General features: G+C 38.8%; 1 protein-coding gene across 2 annotated transcripts in view; it reads left to right on the plus strand.

Moving 5' to 3' along the window:
* mvb12ba (multivesicular body subunit 12Ba) overlaps positions 1–20,441 on the plus strand; it is a 171,043-nt gene that overhangs the window by 94,113 nt on the left and 56,489 nt on the right. The gene's annotated exons all lie outside the window — the stretch shown is intronic.

Here is a 20,441-nt window from a genome sequence, read left to right on the forward strand (position 1 = left end):
ATAAATTACATATTTTTCAAAGGACTAAAATGACACAAACATATATTGGTTTCAACGGGTTTTTACAACCAATAACTGTAACAGCTGTCTCATACTCCATCAATATGAGACATTAAAGCATTATTGCTCAAGGAATTTATTAAGAAATGCATTCTCCACTGTAAAATCTCCCAAAATGACGCACATAAACCTCTGTACTGCTGAGTTGAGCTCAATATATGTCAATTTGTTAAAGACACCCATTCTAAAAAAATAATTATGCAAACTATCAGCTAAACAGTAGGCTATCAAAAACGGCTTTCCATGTGAAAATCGCTGAAATTGTGCAACTTGTGCATGGAAATATTTTATCAGAGACCATATGTAAAAACCATATTAAGAGAATTTGCTGTAGATTGTACCTGCACATCATTCTCAGCTTACCGATTTGAATTAAAATGTTTCTAATGAAAAGAAAAATGTCTGCTTCAAGTTCCAACTTGGGATGATGATCTCAGCTGGAGATGATCATTCTCCACAATGTATTCAATATTCCTTTTGGGAGAGATGATTATCCTGCACTTGAATGGGAAGGGTTTGGAGGGTTATGGGCTGGGTGCTGGCAGGTGGGACTAGATTGGGTTGGGATATCTGGTTGGCATGGACAGGTTGGACTGAAGGGTACAACTTTACAACTTCCATGCTGTACAACTCTGACTCAAAAGCAATAATTTTATCAACAGTGGGCACTGAATTTGTGTCTCGAATTACCATGGACTGGAACTAGTGCTTGAAGTGACTGGGCCACCAAACCGCTTTGTTTAAAAAATAGTCTAGAAACTGTGGCTGAAATTTGTTGTGAATCTGGTTCATCTGAGATACATGGACAGATGTTTACATAGGATCTATAAATGGCTAGGAATTACATGTCCATAATGTCTTTGAATCCATAGCTCAGTTTCACTGGAAGGTCTCTCCAGGGAGCTTTTGCTACTAAATTGTGGAACTCAAGATTGCATCCTTTGGGAACATTTATTTCCTATTGTCAAATCAAGCTTTCTGCTACCGCTACGTAGCTATTTTTGGACTAAGTTTTTTTGTAATCAGTGATCTCTAAAAGGTCGGACTACTGAGCTAACTACTGTGGATGCTGGAAGTTTGATTCAGTATTTGAAAGAAATTGTCTCAGTTAAAATCTGTTACAAAAGTAGAGAGAAAATGTGTTAAGGTGAATGGTAGGAAAAATACAATCATAAAAGGGGTAATGGAGCAAGTCCAAAGGAGGTGATAATGAAATAAATAAAGGAACAAAAAATTGGACTGGAATCTAGTGGTGGTGTAAGTGGGAAAAGCTAAATCAATACAACCAGTGGTTGCTCAGAAAGAAAGTAGAGGCAGAGAGTATGATCTGAAATTATTGGAACTCAATCATGAGATTGAGATTGTCACAGCCAGATCATCTTTTGATTGGGGCTATGTGGAAAATTGCTGAGGTATTTTCTGTACCCAAAAGCAGGACAAATCCAAACCAGCCAGTTAACACCCCTTCAATCTACACTGAATCATGAAGCAATGGAAAATGTCATCAACAGTGCTATCAAGCAGCACATGCTCAGCAATAACCTGTCAATGTCATTACCATTGAATCTATGCTCTCAATGTGCTGGGGCTACCATTGATCAGAAGCTCAACTGGACTCATTGTATGAATACACTGGTGACAAGAGAAGGTTAGAGGCTATGAATACTGCAGTAAGTAACTCACTTCCTGACTCCACAGGGAATACCAGCCTGCAAGTTCTCCCCAAACCACTCATCATCCTGATTTGGAAATAGTTTGCCATTGTCAATGGGTCAAAATCCTGGAATTCCCTCCCTAACAGTATTGTGGATCTACCTACATCATATGGACTGAAGTGGTCTAAGATGGCGGCTCACCACCTCCTTGAGGAATGGGCAATAAATGCCAGCCAGCCTTCTACACCCATGTTTATTTAATAAAAAACAAAAGCACATCACCAAGAACTAATGAATCCAAGTGGAGTGGAGAGGGAATTTAACATGATACAGTGACTGAAAGCCAAAGGCTGTATTTCTGAACTAAGTCGGGGCTTCCTGCAAAGATATCTCTCAACCTGTATTTGTTATTTATTCCCCAACCCACCCCCCGTGTAAAAATTAAAGGCACTATGCACTGCATTTAAAGATGTAGAAGTAAATGTAGAAGTGAAATGAATGTTCAGGACCTTGGACAGTGAGAATACTGGCAATTAGAGTCACAGAGATGTATAGGATGAAAACAGGCCCTTCAGTCCACATTGTACATGCCAACCAGATATCCTAACCTAGTCTAGTCCAATTTGCCAGCACTTGGCCCATAATCTTTCTAAACCCTTCCTATTCATATACTCATCCAGATGTCTTTTAAATGTCATAATAGTATCAGCCTCCACCACTTCCTCTAGAGTTCATTCCATACACGTGCCACTTTCTGCATGAAAATGTTGCCCCTTAGATCTCTTTTAAATTTTTCCCCTCTCATCCTAACCTTATGCCCTCTAGTTCTGGACTCCCCCACCCCAGGAAAAAGACTTTGTCTATTTATCCTATCCATGCCCCTCATGATTTTATAAACTTCGATAAACTTCTGGCACTCCAGGGAAACAGTCCCAGTCTATTCAGTCTCTGCCTGTAGCTCAAATCCTCCATTTCTGGCAACATCCTTGTAAATTAGATTACTTACAGTATGGAAACAGGCCCTTTGGCCCAACAAGTCCACACCGACCCGCTGAAGCGCAACCCCCCCAGACCCTTCCCCCACATTTACCGCTTCACCTAACACTATGGGCAATTTAGCATAGCCAATTCACCTAACCTGCACATCTTTGGACTGTGGGAGGAAACCGGAGCACCTGGAGGAAACCCACGCAGACACTGGGAGAATGTGCAGACTCCACACAGTCAGTCGCCTGAGGCAGGTATTGAACCCGGGTCTCTGGCGCTATGAGGCAGTAGTGCTGACCGCTGTGCGACCGTGCCGCCCACTAATCTTTTCTGAACCCTTTCAAGTTTCACAACGTCCTTCCAATAGGAAGGAGGCCAGAATTGCATGCAATATTCCAAAAGGGGGCTAACCAATGTCTTGTACAGCTGCAACATGACCTCCCAACTCCTATACTCTGTGCTCTGACCAATAAAGGAAAGCATACCAAATGCCTCCTTCACTATCCTATCTACCTGTGACTCCACTTTCAAGGATCTCTTTGTTCAGCAACACTCCCTAGGACCTTACCATTAAGTGTTGCTCTGATTTGGTTTTTCATAATGCAGTACCTCACATTTATCTAAATTAAACTTCACCTGCCTCTCCTCAAACTCGCTAACTATACCTCCTATGTTCACATCTAAATGATTCCTATAAATGACAAAAAGCAGTGAGCCCAGCACCAATCCTTGTGGCCCTGACTTTCTTGGTAAACAGGCCATGAAGAACATATTGGGATATTTTGAGTCGACCAAGATATCTGGGAAGGAACAATCATTTTAGAATGCTCAGAGGATGAAGTAGAAGTGATGGTAGATAGAATGAAGTGTGTTTGCTGAATGTTGGAAACTGTCAGGATATGGGTTAAATACAGGGGGAGCTCAGTTTAGTTCTGGCATGGAGGAGGATCTTTGTGAGAACAGCGTGTCTCAATCCCATTTACATTTCCAGCCAACCAATAGTCCTATGATCCTCAACTAAGGAAAAGTAAATTGTGAGAGAAACTCTTATGAAAAGTGGTTTCATCAGAAGGCATATTAACAGGTCCTTCTGCTATAACATGCATTTCATTAACACAAATTTACTATAACATGATTCACACTGTTTTTTTAAAGTGCAAACTTTGAAAATCTGTGTTGGCTGTAATCTAATTACATTGCCAACACTTTAAGTGCTGTTTTAAGGGTGACTTTTCTATAACACGGGGGTTGCACAAGAACGCAACCATTGTGTTATAGAAGAACTACCTGTACAGAGAAACTGGGAGTGCAGAATAAAGATACTGAAGGAAATGGGGTGGGAGGAATTGTAGCCAAGGTAATTGAGAGTGTCAGTGAGCTTATTGTGGTTAAGGGAGGTTGTTGACTTGAACCTCTACCTTAAATTTAAATAAAAAATTGACTCTGCCTTTTAAGAAAAATTCAAGGGCAAAGTTTCCTACAGATTGGGAGAGAAAAGACAGTGTGCTGGAGTAAACAAAAACTGATGGAAACAGCCGGAAGATGTTAATTAGAGAATTTTCATTTGAATTAATGAGAACTTGGAACGTGACTGTATTTATTATTTCAAGTACTGTTATGACTGTAATGTTTAAGTAGCAAATTATTGCTCTCTACCAATTATTCTTTGATTTTGATTTTACTAGAAACTTGAGAAATGTAGATTTTAGAGCTGCTTTTCAATTTTTGAATAAATAGACTATGAAGTCCCAATGTCCAATACTAACAGTGGTCTTCTAAAGTTGCTATCCGCTACCAGTAAATGGAAATACAGTACTTTTTCAAAAAGATCATGCAGGGCATGACAGTTTTGAACATGTGGTAGGGTGATGCATTTTTGTCTTTTTAGATTCATTTCCATCCAATGTGTCCTCCTTTGGCACAAAATAATCTAGTGAGAAATTCAAGTAGCAATATTTAGCATGTAATTTTGAAGCTTAATATTTTGTGTCATGTGTTTTGTTAAATGAATTACACTTAATTCTTGAATATGTTTTACAAGTTCAAAGCAACCAGCTGAAATTTCATATCCTGTAATTGTACAGTAGAATATTTAGGTATGTGTACATTGTCTGCTTTTATTTAATTGTTTCTAATTCTAGAATATCTTTGAAATAATGAAAGCTTTATTTGCCTTTGTTCACTTGATATCTCACTTTTATTACTCAATGCTGGAGACGAAGGACTTTACGAGTGAAGTAATGGAGAAATAATTGTTCATGTGTAATATTCAAACAGAAGTATTAACTTTGAATTGTGCAAAAATAGAAAATAGCGTCCTTCACTGCAGGAAAGATTAACAGGCAACTTTGTGCTGTTGGATTTAGATTAGCGTTTTCCGATCTTGCTGTTCACATGTCATGATGTGGATTAGAACATTTCAGAATTGCTGAAACTTACAAGTGAGACTCTGTTTCCAAGATGTGCACAGTTTTCAGGATGTCTGTTTGTGTAGGTGATCTTGTGATGATATTAAAAAAAAGTGACATTCAGGTTATGAAAGGCACAGTGCATCACTAGCTGTAATTATTCTCACATATGTAACTTCCATTCTTTTTCCCTTCAAAGTTAACAGTTCTCCTTAAATTGATTAAAGTGCTGTTAGGGAAGGTACTGATGGATGAATAAGTTGTGTACACTAGATCATCTTCTATAAGACACGATAATGTCAGTGTTATATAAGGAAAATTGTGTTTATTGTGCATTTTCTGGACAGAGCTGTAGACAGATTTGAGATTTGAGAACTTTTTAGATCATATTTTAGTTTTGGCAAACTTAAATGTGCATGCTTTCTAAGTTTTTGCTGAATTGAATCTAATTGCGCTTATGTTAACACATAGCCTCAACTCTTTAGCTGCAGACCAGTGTTGCACTGGTTAATCCTTTGATAAGGCATATACTGTTGATTTTTCTTCTGTACTATGTAGCAGTTCCCCAAAACTAGCTCTCCCAAGATAGAAGAATATCATACTTAATTATTGCTGCTTACTCATCTTAAACCACAGGACATATGTGTCTACATGTGCATCAGGATAAAACCATGCTTGTCTTTTACAAATCTTTTACAGTGGCATTTGAAAATTTCAATCTCTGTTTGCCAGATTGGCTGGCTTCCTTCTGAACCTGCTGCCTATGCTGCTCAAAATAATCAGTACATTCTGTTACTGTCTGATTTCTACCTTCTCTTAATGAGCCCCAGAAATTCCCCTCACTATGTGAAGACCACAAATTGTTTTGTATCATGATGATGCAATCTCATAATCATACTTTTTTTGGACAGAATTGCAATCTTCCAAATAGATTATACATATTGATTTATAATGGACAAGTACATCTTGTGGAGTACTACAAATTGTGTTTTTGACAGTTCAAAAAATCATAAAGTGCATATTTTAGTTACTTGCTAGCAAAAACCTTGGGATAGATGGAACAAAGTTGTTTCAGTTTTAATCCATGAAGGCTTTTAAAGACACATTCAGAAAATGTCCAATCCTTTGTTTGTACTGCATTACACAGAAGCTGAAGTTTCAGCATTAGGTTTCAGATGTCCTTCGGTTGTGTTCTGAAATGGTTTGCTTTATTAATGTTTCCTGTGAGCCTAAGATTGCTAAATTGCTGATTTATACTTGATGCAGGGAGCACCATTCAGATCAAACAATTCGTTACAGAAGAGAAAGAAATGAATAAAAGAGCATATTTCAAGAAGGGATTTGTTTCATCTTGAGATCTCAAGTAGCTTTGGTAGTTCAAAACGTGAATCATCAGATTGTTTTCGCTCAGTTACTGACATGAAAATGTGGCTGCATTTTCTGTTCCTTCTTTGAATTGAAGGTGTAATTTACGCTTTTTATAACATGAGAAAATGCACTTTGCATGTGAGGTATTTAGTTTTTTTGCCTCTTTTTCCAAAGCCAACTTTAGTCAACACAATACTCCAATTTGGGTATAGGAAAATGTGCTTTGCATGTGAAATATGTTTTCCCAAATTGAGTAAAGTGTTTTTGGGGTGGATTCATACTTGTCCATTTGTTGTTGCAAACAATTTAGATTAAATAAAAAATAATCAAATAACTTGACACTTTTAAAATGTTGCATTAGCACCGTTAGCTTCTAAAACTTTAGTTGAGGATTTTTACTATTACATAAAAGAACCTTGCAGAGCATTCATATTGTGGCTTTTAATGTGGATGGAACCTACTATGAGATCCAATTATTTTAATAGCTGTTAGATGACTGACAATTAACAGACTGTGTAGACAGGTTTTCCTTTTAAACCAGTAAAATTGAGGGTAGTTCGGAAAATATCAGAGCAGCAAGATGACAATGAATTTTGATTTCCTGGAACCAATATTAGAGTCCTTATTAAAGTATGTGCATCTGCTTTTAATTTACTCCAAATAATTGGAAAATGCAATGAAGCTTTCCAATTAAGGCACTGCTTTTATGCTGTTTAATAATACCCCCATAATATTATAGCTTATGAAGTGACAGGTGAGCTGTTATATGAATAAAACATAAAGGCAGCAATAAGGGACAGAAAGTGTAGACAGTTGTGGGCTTTTAAATGCAGGATGTGATTTGCATATATTAATCTTTTCTTTTCAGGCTTATCAGGCTTTCTTCAGTAGTTGAAGTAAAAATAGCCTTGACAGGCAATGGCATGCTTCATTTTTTTGAGGATTTATTACATGTATAATTCCAGATCTTTAATAATAAGATATGACTGATTTTCTTAGTTCCACCGAATTGAAGGAATTCAGCTAATTGTTCCAGATGGTGCATTCTGATTATGCAAAATTACTTCTCATGCTGATTTTTTTTCTCTCTGTTTGGTTTTGGTATTTTGATAGAATTCAAATAAAATTAATTTTTGCATACACTTTTATCTCTCCTATAAAGATACATCATTTGCTGTAACTTCAAATTTAATTTTCACCCAAGTGCCGCCTCTTACTGGTTCCTTGACTGTCTGAGATCAGTTCTATTTTCTATATTATTGCAGTCAGTTTTTACATTCTGCACATTTTTAAAAGAAAACAAACTGTGATAGAATGAACTGCTGATCTTGTTTTAACCAGCTTAGAGATGTTAATGGACACAAAGTTATTAATTTAGGAATGAATTATTTCTATGGCTTTTTCATAGAATGGGTTGGCAGGGTAAAATATAAATGAGTGAAGTCCCCAGTTTGAAGCACTTTTTGTTTTTGAAACCTTTGAGCAACACATCACTTTCCTGCCAGGGAGTGGCCAGATTGCCTTGTTTCAGAGATTTGTCGGAAAAATTGTTTTACTTTCATTAAGGTTCTCTTAACTTATATGTAGCCTGTATCCTTGAGTTGAAAAGTGGGATTGAATTGTAAAGAAACAGTTCTTACCCAGGATTTAGATGCTGTAGCAAGAACTCCACCACTTCAATTCTTGAGGAAGAACCTTGCCTCTTCCATTGAAGTCAGAAATTTGCTATATTGGAAATTCACAGCTGAGAGTCCAAACTTGTACCACTTTTTTTCCAAGACAAGTATGCAGAGTTTGTTTTTTCATGCCAAAATAGTGATTTGGGATCTATGTGAAAAATGAAAATTGAGCAACATGTTCAAAATAACTGTGACAAGTGCTGAAAACATTGATGATTTTCTAGCCATTTTCTTGTGCCTTATAATAAGTTTAGTTGTTAAGATAACAGTAGTAAATCTAAAGGTTTAATTGTGTGGTCATGAATTCTACATGTTTGAGAGGTCATTTAGTTGTGGTTGCCTTGTTAAGTGATCATTAGTAGTATGAGTTTTGTGAAATATTTAATTTATTCTAAAGGTACTGATGATTAAATTGCAACATTTAATTTCCAAGTCTCTATACATCGAATGTTCTTATTAAGAGAGAGCGCTAAACTATGACTTGTTGGGTTGAGACTTCATGCTGTAATCCCAGGTGCGTTAAATATGTTGTAATAGAATTAGTTTTTATTTCAACAATGTAAAATGTGGAAGAGTGTATAATAATATTGTAGGTATGCTGTTACCCTGAGATGGGTAAAGAGAGAAATGTTGGTGATCGCTAAAATTTAAAATGTTCACTTTGTTGTGGGAGCTACAAGAGTAGGTCAGAGACCAGGAATTCTGTGATGAACCTCACACCCTGTCTTCCTGCTTTCTGTCTGGTATCTATAAGGTCTAAGTCTGAAGTGTGATGAAATGCTGTCCACTTGCCTGAATGGATGCATCTCCAACAGCACTTGAAGCTCAACGCTATCCTGCTTGATTGGTACCTTATCAACCATCTTCAACATTTTTTAATCTTTTTCCCACTGACTCACAGTGGAGCATTGAGTACCATCTACAAGATTCCTTGCAGTAACTCACTCCAACAGCACCTTCTAAATCCATGACTTTTACTATCTAGAAAGGCAAAACACTACCATCTGTGAATTCCTCTCCAAGCAATGCATCACCGTAACCTGGCACTCCCTAACAGCACAGTGCGTGTCCCTACATCCAAAGATGTAGCACTTTAACTAGACAATGCACTGACATCTTTTCCAGGTTAATTGGCAGATAGGCAGTAAATGCTAGAGTAGTCAGACCACGTGCTATGAACGAATTAAACAAAACAGTTTTATTATTCTAGGCCGTGACACCTAATACCAGCCAAAACATGGTTTAATCAAAGCATGATCTCAACTCAGCATTGCCCACCTTCCTACCTAAGCAACGCTGTTTTCATTAGGGTGAAATATGGTCATTATGTTGCAACTTCTTCACTTATCTTTGCATTATGGTAACATTCACAACCTAGTTGAATTTTACTGCCTTGCTTTCTATATTTCAAATTTGGAAACTATTCCTACCTTAGGGTGGCACGGTGCCTCAGTAGTTAGCAATGCTGCCTGACCACACCAGGGTTCCAGGTTCGATTCCAGCCTCAGATGACTGTCTGTGTGGAGTTTGCACATTCTCCCAGAGTCTGTGTGGGTTTCCTCCGGTTGCTCTAGTTTCCTCCCACAGTCCAAAGAAGTGCAGGTCAGGTAGATTGGCCATGCTAAGTTGCCCATAGTTTTAGGTGCATTAGTCAGAGGGAAATGGGTCTGTGTGGGTTACTCTTCGGAGGGTCAGTGTGGACTGGTTGGACCGAAGGGCCTGTTTCCACACTGTAGGGAATCTTACAAAAAAAAGGATGCTTCAAGGCAGCATGCTAATGTTGCAGAACTTTTAGAACCAGGCATGTTTCAGTCAACCTGTTTTTTAAGCCAATCAGCAAGAAAGGTTTACTATTATTTAGTAAGAACATCACAGAAATATTAATCAGTATACAGTGTTGTAGGCACCAGCCAATGTCTGCTCAGTCTCTTGGTGAATACAGTAATTATTATGGAGAATCTATTTAAGGATGCAGCAGACGATAACTATTGGTTAACTGGCTTCACTGACAAAATCCAGTTATTTCAAATTTATCAAGCCTAGCCCAAACATGTCCTCCTGTCCTGACTCTCTTCATTCATTAAAGGCAGTCTAGTACTTTATTTAGTAATATTAGGTTCTGTAAAATCAGTGGTTTTGTTTTAGAAATTTTATTGATTTTTCTCACGATATCTTTAGTATTGAAGTACAGGCTAAACCTGAAAATGGTTTGGGCCTTGCGATTGTGGGCTTGGGTGGATTCTGTGGCACGTTGGATACAATATGGGCAAAGTATTGGCAATGTGGAATTATCCCTGTAGCTCTACACTTTTCGTTTTCTTTTAGAATTAAAAGTGCTTTCAATTTGAACAGTTGGCTAAGCAAGTCTCTTGATCATTTTTAATAGAATATGTGCGAGGAGGATCATTGTGATTTTGCCATTCTATGTCACTAAAGCAATTACATGTTCTAATTGTTCATTGAACATTATTAACGTCCTTATGCCAATAGCTCTTTCTTTGAATGTGTTGTGTTATTATAGTAATATTGCAACAAGGTAAGAAGAAATTATAATTAATTTAACATTATTTAAATTCCAAACTTTGTTTTTATTGAATGGGTCACGAATTTTTGTGTCGCGATATGAACTGCAGTAGCCAAGATTCTCATTTAGTAAAGCCATGCTACATGGATCAGGGCATTTTATTGGTGTTTTCTAGCAAGATTGTTTTTAAAAACAAAGTTGTGTATTGACCTAGTGACCCATGCCTTTTTATGGAAATATGGTTATTGTGGGAACTCCACAAATATATAAATGTAACATTGTTATCAAAGATAAACTATAGATGTCAGGAAAATTCAGCCCAAAAATATTGAATTGAAAGGTACTTTTCTCTGAAACCTCTTCCAAAGGCCTCATTAGGGGCTTGTTGATCTAGTGTTTAATATGCAGATTAAATAGACCCATTAAATATAGTTTAAAGAGATTTATGTGCAGACATTTAATTTTTTCGAAGATTTTTTAATAGGCCCATTTACTCCAGCAGTATTAATGATTACATAATCCATATTGAACACTCAAAGTGTGATAATTTTCTTGTGTGAATAGTGAAAGCCTGCTTAGGGGCATTTTTCCCTTGGTTCCAGACTTGAGAAGTGGACTTCAATTAAATTATTACATGCTTAATTGTTTTCCTCCTTTTGCTTATCTTTTACTCAATGGAACTGATGCTATGCTGTAAATATTTTTTGTGTACATTTGAATAATGGACTATTAGAAATGTGCAAAGACATTTGAGCTATCTTCCAACCAGTATGTTAAGTAAAATAAGCAAGAGTTCTTTTTATTTAAAATCTGTACAAAACTGAGCTTGTTGAACAATGCTTTGTATATTCACAAATTAACTTGCAGGTCATATAAAGAGAAGGGTGGTTTAACAAGTTTATAGATTTGTAGTTACAAGTTTTGGAACATGAATTTGATTTAAAATATGTGCAGTAACAGCCACTATCTATGCAATCAAGGTATGGCACATTAGGGTTAAAATTGCATTGCTTTGCTATACAGTGTGAGAGTCTTTTTCTGAATTTGTGGTGAAAATTGGGATATTTTAGCTCCATGCAGTTTTGTTGTTTCTTCTTACAAAGGTATTGTTAGTCTAGGTTTCGAGATTTTTATGCAGTTAAAGTACAATTATGTTTTGTGATTTTTTTTGTGAAAAATTGCACTTACTATCAAAAGCTTGAATGATAAACCTGTCGATTATGCTTGACCATTTAGTCAAATTATTGGAAGACTGGAACCTCTGCTTGGAATCTAGATGAAATACAGATCATCTTAAATGCTGGCTGAACATGTAGCTGCAGTTAGTTGATTGTAACCTTCTGTTGCCATTTGCAATGCTTTTCTTAAAGAGAACTTTGCTCCTTAATATTTTTCTGCAGATGTATGCATATAACCCTAAACAGATTTAGTTTCAGTGAATAAATGCTATATAAATGTAAAGTTAGTCAAGGTGTTTATACAAGTCAGTACTTAAATAGTGAAATCTGAATTGAGTTAAAAGCATCCCCATTTTCAATACATAATAGCTTCTGTCATAACGTTGTGATATCATGTAAGAGGAGGACCTGCAGACCAATTAATTTTATGTACAAAATGAATTCCATAAATAATGTGCATATATCTATAAACAGTGCTTCGAATACATATGAGGGCCTCGATTCTTGTATTTGTTGACCTGGTCTCCACAGGTCTTCAGAGCTAGCATTATTTCTGATAAACCATATCATGATAGAGTTATTTTTCTTGTCAGAAATTGTTCTTTATACTTTAAAGCCCCTGACACCCCATACGTTATATGGCGAAAATCAATTGACTTCAACTTGGTTTCTACTAATATAATTGTGACTCTGTCACATATTTAACTTTAAAATCCTTAAGTTGTTGTAGACAATGTTATTTAGATGATCTCCTCTTTCAGCAAAATTGAGGGCAGTTTTTAAAAAAAAAACTCTTCTATTAGCAATTTTTAAAAAAAATTACAGTGGAAGAAATGAAAACAGTTTGGTAAGACTTGTGGAAAGAAATTTGGGCTCTTGAGAATTGGAACACTGCTGCTTGATAATTGTGCCTCTTGTTATAAGCCTGTAATTAACAAAATCGCAGAGTTAGGCTTTGTCACTTCATTTCCTTTCATCAGAATGAGTATAATAATGAACAAAGTTCCCTTGTTTCATATGCTAAGCTCTTGCTCTTAAACCCATATGAGTTCATAGGCTTCTATAATTGCTAAATTGGTTTGTTAGAGCAAGATAATAGAGAATTTCTTCTCTTTATAATTGGACACTTCTTCCCTGTAGGCTAATGTATGCACATCTCTTGCATACTCAATAAGTTGCGCATTTGAAAGCCATAACTAGCTAATAACTGCTACAATGTCATCAGAGAGTAATGGTATGCTGATTAGCATAATTAATGACAAATGGCATTGCAGAAATGGTGGATTGGTTTAGTGGATGATGAATGCGTCAATGCCTAGGTTGGAACCTGCCAAGTTGGCCTAGCTGGCTGTCAGCCCTTATGTTATTTCACTGGTAGATCTCATTAGTCACCATGTGAGATGCCAGTTTTTATTCGTTGGTGTCTTGAACACTGAGAACTTAATAATGTGAACAAATATGGCTTCCAGTTTCTGGAATTAAATCTTACATTAGCATTTTTTCTGCTTCATCAATTTTTTATCCACTTCATCTCTCACAGAATTCACTAGGATTCATCGATCTTTTAATGCAAAGAATAGTAAAACAGCAGCGCTACAACAAGAGCACTTAACGTAGTTACTTTGAGCACATACATAAGGCAGTGAATATGCAGCTAAATGTGTTTTTTTTTCAACAGAACTACCTGTTAATGTCAGTTGTAGGTGCGAGTTCTATTATTTTCCATAAAATTCCTTTTGTGCTGTAAAGCTCCAAGATAAAATTGGACTTTAGCTTCACGCTGCAATAGTCACAGTTCTAAATGTGAGATTTGCTAATGCAGTTACAAAATAGCACTGCAGTTCAATCTGACCAGAACGCAAAATAAAGTTGGCTTTTCTGTAGCTCACATCAATCATGAGGTGTGCATTTTGCATGAAGTCACATCTGTTGTCTTTATAGTGATGGACCTGTGCCATGACAGCTAGTCAGAGACTACTTTTTTGTAGTAGAATGAGCCTAGGATCAATATTCCTCTCCCAGTGCTGTCCAGGAACAATTTAGGTACAAATCACTGCAGGTTTGTTGTTTCTGGGCTACACCTTGGTACCTAATCTTCTTGGACTGAATTTAAATAACACATGTACGTTGAGCAGGCATGGGGTATATTATTGAAGCACAGCGGGGAAATTCCATTTGCTGCCTGTGGCTAAAATGCAGCAGCAACCTTTAAGGGCCAGACCATGCAGAAGCCTCATGAGGAAGCCTGAAGGACTTGAGAATTTGACAGGAATTGAAAGCAGGAGCTTTTAAATGTATTTATATCTGCTGGAAGCTGTGATTTGGATATCAGTGGTCTTTACATTTACTTAAAGGATGGGTGTCTATTTTGTACTTATATTGTTGTGGTTCTGTTCGCCGAGCTGGGAGTTTGTGTTGCAAACGTTTCGTCCCCTGTCTAGGTGGCATCCTCAGTGCTGGGGAGCCTCCTGTGAAGCGCTTCTGTGATGTTTCCTCCGGCATTTATAACGACCCGCATCTATGAACACCAACTAGACACAAAACGACACGACCAGCTATCCTTAGTAGCCACACACGCAGATGACAAGCAACATGAATTCCACTGGGACAACGCTACTATTATAGGGCAAGCCAAACAGAGAACAGCCAGGGAATTCCTAGAGGCATGGCACTCATCCACAGATTCTATCAACAAACACATCGACCTGGACCCAATATACCGGCCACTGCAGCGGACAGCAAGAACTGACAACCGGAAGCGGCAGAGACGAGCCACTATAAATGCCGGAGGAAACATCACAGAAGCGCTTCACAGGCGGCTCTCAAGCACTGAGGTTGTCACCTAGACAGGGGACGAAACGTTTGCAACACAAACTCCCAGCTTGGCGAACAGAACCACAACAACGAGCACCCGAGCTACAAATCTTCTCCCAAACTTTGTACTTCCATACGTGGTTTGTGATTCTAGCAGCAGGCTAGACACTTTGTATTCTGACATGAGGTAAACTGATAAGAGGATGGCAGCACAGTTTCAAGTATTGGGAGGGAAAACCAGTGTGGGTATAAGGAACATAAAACATAGTCCATCGTTAAGTGTAAAGTACCTGTGCAACAAAACAATACTTTCTTTAGAATCATCCCACACGAAAAAAATTATCTTCCTTGACAATGTAGGTCTGTCTTTGAAGACAGCTAGCATCTGAACAACAACACCAGGCTTTTTTTTCCCAGAGACCAGCATGCTACTGTAGTGTACCTAGTGCTATGGAGAAAATCGTAGTATAGATGTCTTCGAAATTTATTTGCATTGTTGCAGGTGCCAAAGCCATAGCAGAAGTTCATGGGTAGCATGGATGTTTACAAAAAAACAAATAAAGAACAATTTTCCACCCATTTTTCAGGGGAGGGAAGAAAGTGAGGAAAATCAATTTTTAAACAAATTAATTCTGGATCTTCTGCAGTAAAAGGGTAATAGTGATTTGTTGAAGATTTCCAGGTTGGCATTTGCTACAGGTAACAGTTATTTGTTCAAATTTTGCAAAAATTGCCTACAAATGTAATTTAAAACTATTCTGGGAGTTTAGCCTTTCAGTATTAGAACATAGAACATAGAACATAGAAGGATACAGCGCAGTACAGGCCCTTCGGCCCTCGATGTTGCGCCGACCGAATCCTACCTAACCTATACTAGCCCAATAACTTCCAAATGCCTATCCAATGCCCGCTTAAATGACCATAAAGAAGGAGAGTTCACCACTGATACGGGCAGGGCATTCCATGAACTCACAACCCGCTGTGTGAAGAATCTACCCCTAACATCTGTCCTATACCTACCACCCCTTAATTTAAAGCTATGTCCCCTAGTAACACCTGACTCCATTAGCGGTAAAAGGTTCTTAGTATCTACCCTATCTAAACCCCTAATCATCTTATACACTTCTATCAGATCTCCCCTAAACCTTCTCTTCTCCAATGAGAACAGCCCCAAGTGCCTCAGCCTTTCCTCATAAGATTTTCCTACCATTCCAGGCAACATCCTGGTAAACCTCCTCTGCACTCGTTCTAAAGCTTCCACATCCTTCCTATAGTATGGCGACCAAAACTGCACACAATACTCCAGATGAGGCCTCACCAGAGTCTTATACAACTGCAACATGACCTCAGGACTCCGGAACTCAATTCCTCTGCCAATAAAGCCCAGTACACCATATGCCTTCCTCACAGCACTATTTACCTGGGTGGCAACTTTCAGAGATCTGTGAACATGGACACCAAGATCCCTCTGCTCATCCACACTACCAAGTAGCCTACCATTAGCCCAGTAATCCATCATCTTGTTATTCCTACCAAAGTGAATGACTTCGCACTTAGCTACATTGAATTCCATTTGCCACATTTCCGCCCAGCTCTGCAACTTATCTATATCCCGCTGTAACCTACCACTTCCTTCCTCACTATCCACAACTCCACCGACTTTTGTGTCATCCGCAAACTTGCTTACCCAGCTTTCAAGTCCTTCCTCTAGATCATTTATAAAGATAACAAAAAGCAATGGTCCCAAAACAGATCCTTGTGGTACACCGCTAGTAACTGCGCTCCAAGATGAACATAATCCATCAACTACTACCCTCTGTCTCCTTCCAGCCAGCCAATTCCTAATCCAAACCTTTAATGTATCCTCAATGCCATACCTCCGAAGTTTTAGCATTAGCCTACCATGGGGAACCTTATCGAACGCCTTACTAAAATCCATATACACAACATCTACTGCTTTACCCTCATCCACTTCCTTAGTCACCTTCTCAAAGAACTCAATAAGGTTTGTGAGGCACGACCTGCCCTTCACAAAACCATGCTGGCTATCCCTGATCACGTTATTCCTACCCAGATGTTCATAAATCTTATCCCTTACCATTCTTTCTAAGACTTTGCCCACCACTGAAGTCAGACTCACTGGCCTATAGTTACTAGGGCTATCCCTACTCCCTTTCTTGAACAATGGGACCACATTCGCTATCCTCCAGTCCTCTGGTACTATTCCCGTTGACAATGACGACATAAAAATCCAGGCCAATGGCTCTGCTATCTCCTCCCTAGCTTCCCATAGGATCCTGGGGTAAATGCCATCAGGCCCAGGAGACTTATCTATATTCATCCTTTCCAATATTCCCAAAACCTCTTCCCTGCATATATCCAGGGCATCCATTCTAATTATTTGTGATTCCATATTCACATCAGCAACAGTGTCCTGTTCCTGAGTGAATACTGATGAAAAGTACTGATTTAATGTCTCTCCAATCTCCTCCGCCTCCACACACAACTTCCCACTACTATCCTTGACTGGTCCGATACCTACCCTAGTCATCCTTTTATTCTTGACATACCTATAGAAAGCCTTTGGGTTTTCCCTAATCCTACCAGCTAAAGACTTTTCATGTCCCCTTCTCGCTTCTCTTAGCTCCCTCTTTAGCTCCTTCCTGGCTACCTTATAACTCTCAATCGCCCCTACTGAACCTTCACGCCTCATCTTTACACATGCCGCCTTCTTCCCTTTCACAAGGGACTCCAATTCCTTACTAAACCACGGCTGCCTCACAAGGCCCTTTACACCATGCCTGACTGGTACATACCTATCGAGGACACGCAGTAGCTGCTCCTTGAACAATCCCCACATCTCATTAGTGTTCTTCTCTTGAAGCCTGTTTTTCCAATCCACACATCCTAAGTCATGCCTCACTGCATCATAATTTCCCTGCCCCCAGCTATAGCTCTTGCCCTGCGGCGCACGATTATCCCTCTCCATCACTAAAGTATTTTAGGAGAAGGTCAACTTAAATCTGCTGATATGCAGGGAGTAAATTATACTTGTCACAACTGTGTTTGTTTGAAAATAATTTTATGAAAATGCTGCTTTAATTCAGTAGTTTTAATTTTTAATTTTCTTTCCAAATGTGGTCCAGTTCTAGTTCACTTTTTTTCTAAAAAATACACCAAGCGTTATAACTGTGTATGTCCTAATGACAATATTCATCACAATTACTATTCCCTATACAAAGGTTAACTATAAAGTGCACTCCTTTATAGGAAATGCAGGTGGCAAATACAGGTGTAAGGATTCACCTTCCACCTACCACCACTTCTATCTAGAAGGACAAGGCAGTCAATACATTGGGAGCAATATCACCTGCAAGTTTCCCTGCAAGCCACTCATCATCCTGACTTGGCAATATATTGCCATTCCTTCACTGTTGCTAGATTACAATCCTGGAATTTCCTCTGGAATGGCATTGTGGGTCAACCCATAGGAGGTAGACTGCAGCGGTTGAAGAAGGCAGCTCACCACCACCTTCTTGAAGGCAACTAGGGACAGGCAATAAATCCTGTTCTGCCAGACACGCCCACATCCCACAAATGAATTTTAAAAAGACTTCAATTTAGCAGCATTTTCAAAGTTTATGAGAAGATTTGTAGCTCGGATGCTCGTTGTTGTCAGTTCCAGCTGTCCGCTGCAGTGGCCAGTATATTGGGTCCAGGTCGATGTGTTTGTTGATAGAATCTGTGGACGAGTGCCATGCCTCTAGGAATTCCCTGGCTGTTCTCTGTTTGGCTTGCCCTATAATAGTAGTGTTGTCCCAGTCGAACTTGTGTTGCTTGTCATCTGTGTGTGTGGCTACTAAGGATAGCTGGTCGTGTCGTTTCGTGGCTAGTTGGTGTTCATGGATACGGATCATTAGCTGTCTTCCTGTATGTCCTATGTAGTGTTTTGTGCAGTTCTTGCATGGGATTTTGTACATTACGTTGGTTTTGCTCATGCTGGGTATCGGGTCCTTTGTCCTGGTGAGTTGTTGTCTGAGAGTGGCTGTTGGTTTGTGTGCTGTTATGAGTCCCAGTGGTCGTAGTAGTCTGGCTGTCAGTTCAGAAGTGTTCTTGATGTATGGTAATGTGGCTAGTCCAATTGACAACCGGAAGCGGCAGAGACAAACCACTACAGATGCCAGAGGAAACATCACAGAAGCACTTCACAGGAGGCTCCCAAGTACTGAGGATGTCACCTAGACAGGGGACGGAACATCTGCAACACAAATTCCCAGCTCAGCAAACAGAACCATTAGCATATTGAATACTGTTATTTTCGATACATTTTTGGTTTTCTTCCTTTTTCTAAGTTTTTTTTTGTATTGGTAAGCTTCAACTGTGCTTAAATTAGTGAGTAATGGAGTGTATCGTTAGAAATGTATTTTAAGTAACAGCTGGGTAACTATAAACAAGTTCTGGGAAATAGATATAAACTGTGTCTTGGTCAGGAGTGCAAGACATGTAAATAAATCCATAGGAACTGTAGGAGCAATTTACCACAGATGCTGGAATCTGCATTGGCAAAAAAACAAATGCTGGAAATCGCAGCAGGTCAGGTAGCATGCATGGAGAGAGAGCAAACTAACGTTTTGAGTCTAGATGACTCTTCATCAGAGCTGAAGTGAAGCGTGGAGGCAGCAGCATTTATGCTATAGTTAGAGGTATGTGGAGTGCTGGAGGAGAAAAGATGTTGATAGTTTAGATTAAGTGATCGGAGTGTGAGAATGGCAGCACAATGGTGTGTTTACCTGCCAGAGTGGAAAGAACAGACCGTCCCAGTCAGGGAGGGGAGAGAAGATATAGTGACAAGGAGTGTAACAAGTTAAAAGAAATGAAAGAAATAGGAGTTGGTTCACAATTTGAAGGTGCCAAACTCGATATTATGTTCAGTAGTTTGTAAAATGCTTAGTCAAAAAATGAGATGTTGTTCCTCCAGTTTGCGCTGCAATTCACTGGAGCACTGCAGTATACCGAGGACAGACAAGTGGGCATGTGAGCAGGACGTTGTGTTAAAATGACTGGCTATGGGAAGGTGAGGGTCATGCTTGCGCACATACCAGAGGTGTTTGGCAATGTCATAGAGACTGTCCTCTCTGCTTTCAACTCTCAACATTAATGCGGGAATGGGGCATTGCTGCACTGTGTGCTGCAAGTTAAAGTGAACTTCAGGTATCAGATGCTGTCCTATTGATGTGATAAAAAACTGCTGTTGGCCCAAGTCTTCCCGATCAACAAAATGTACAGATTTAGCATCCTCCAATTTTCTGAGAAATCTTCTGATGGTAGATTCTTCCAAGCTCAGTGCAAGAAGCTTCAGAGATGACCGCAAAGGGAATCTGACCAGAGATTGTGCCTCTTTAGTTTTGGATGTTGTATACTTTGGAGTTTAAATATTCCACCATAACAGTAGAGTGGTTGGGTGCTGAAGTGGATAACTGAGTAGGGTGGGTAAGATGAAGGTGTAAGAGTGTATGGTAGATGAGGTGGACATTTGGGTCTGGTGCTAGTGTCAGGTTGGATCAGATCATATGGTTTGGACAGAGTGGGGTAATGTTACGACATGGCGGTGAACTGTTCTGTTAATTAAACCAAACACCCAGAAAAGTTCACCTCACATTGTAATCTGTTGAAGTATGAGTGACAGAGAACTCCCACATTCCACTATTTAAAGAAAATGATATCAATTTATTCCTTAACTCTAAAAGTGAATATTAAACAACAACTAT

This window comes from Hemiscyllium ocellatum, chromosome 21, assembly GCF_020745735.1.
Source record: "Hemiscyllium ocellatum isolate sHemOce1 chromosome 21, sHemOce1.pat.X.cur, whole genome shotgun sequence".
NCBI classification, from domain to species: Eukaryota; Metazoa; Chordata; class Chondrichthyes; order Orectolobiformes; family Hemiscylliidae; genus Hemiscyllium; species Hemiscyllium ocellatum.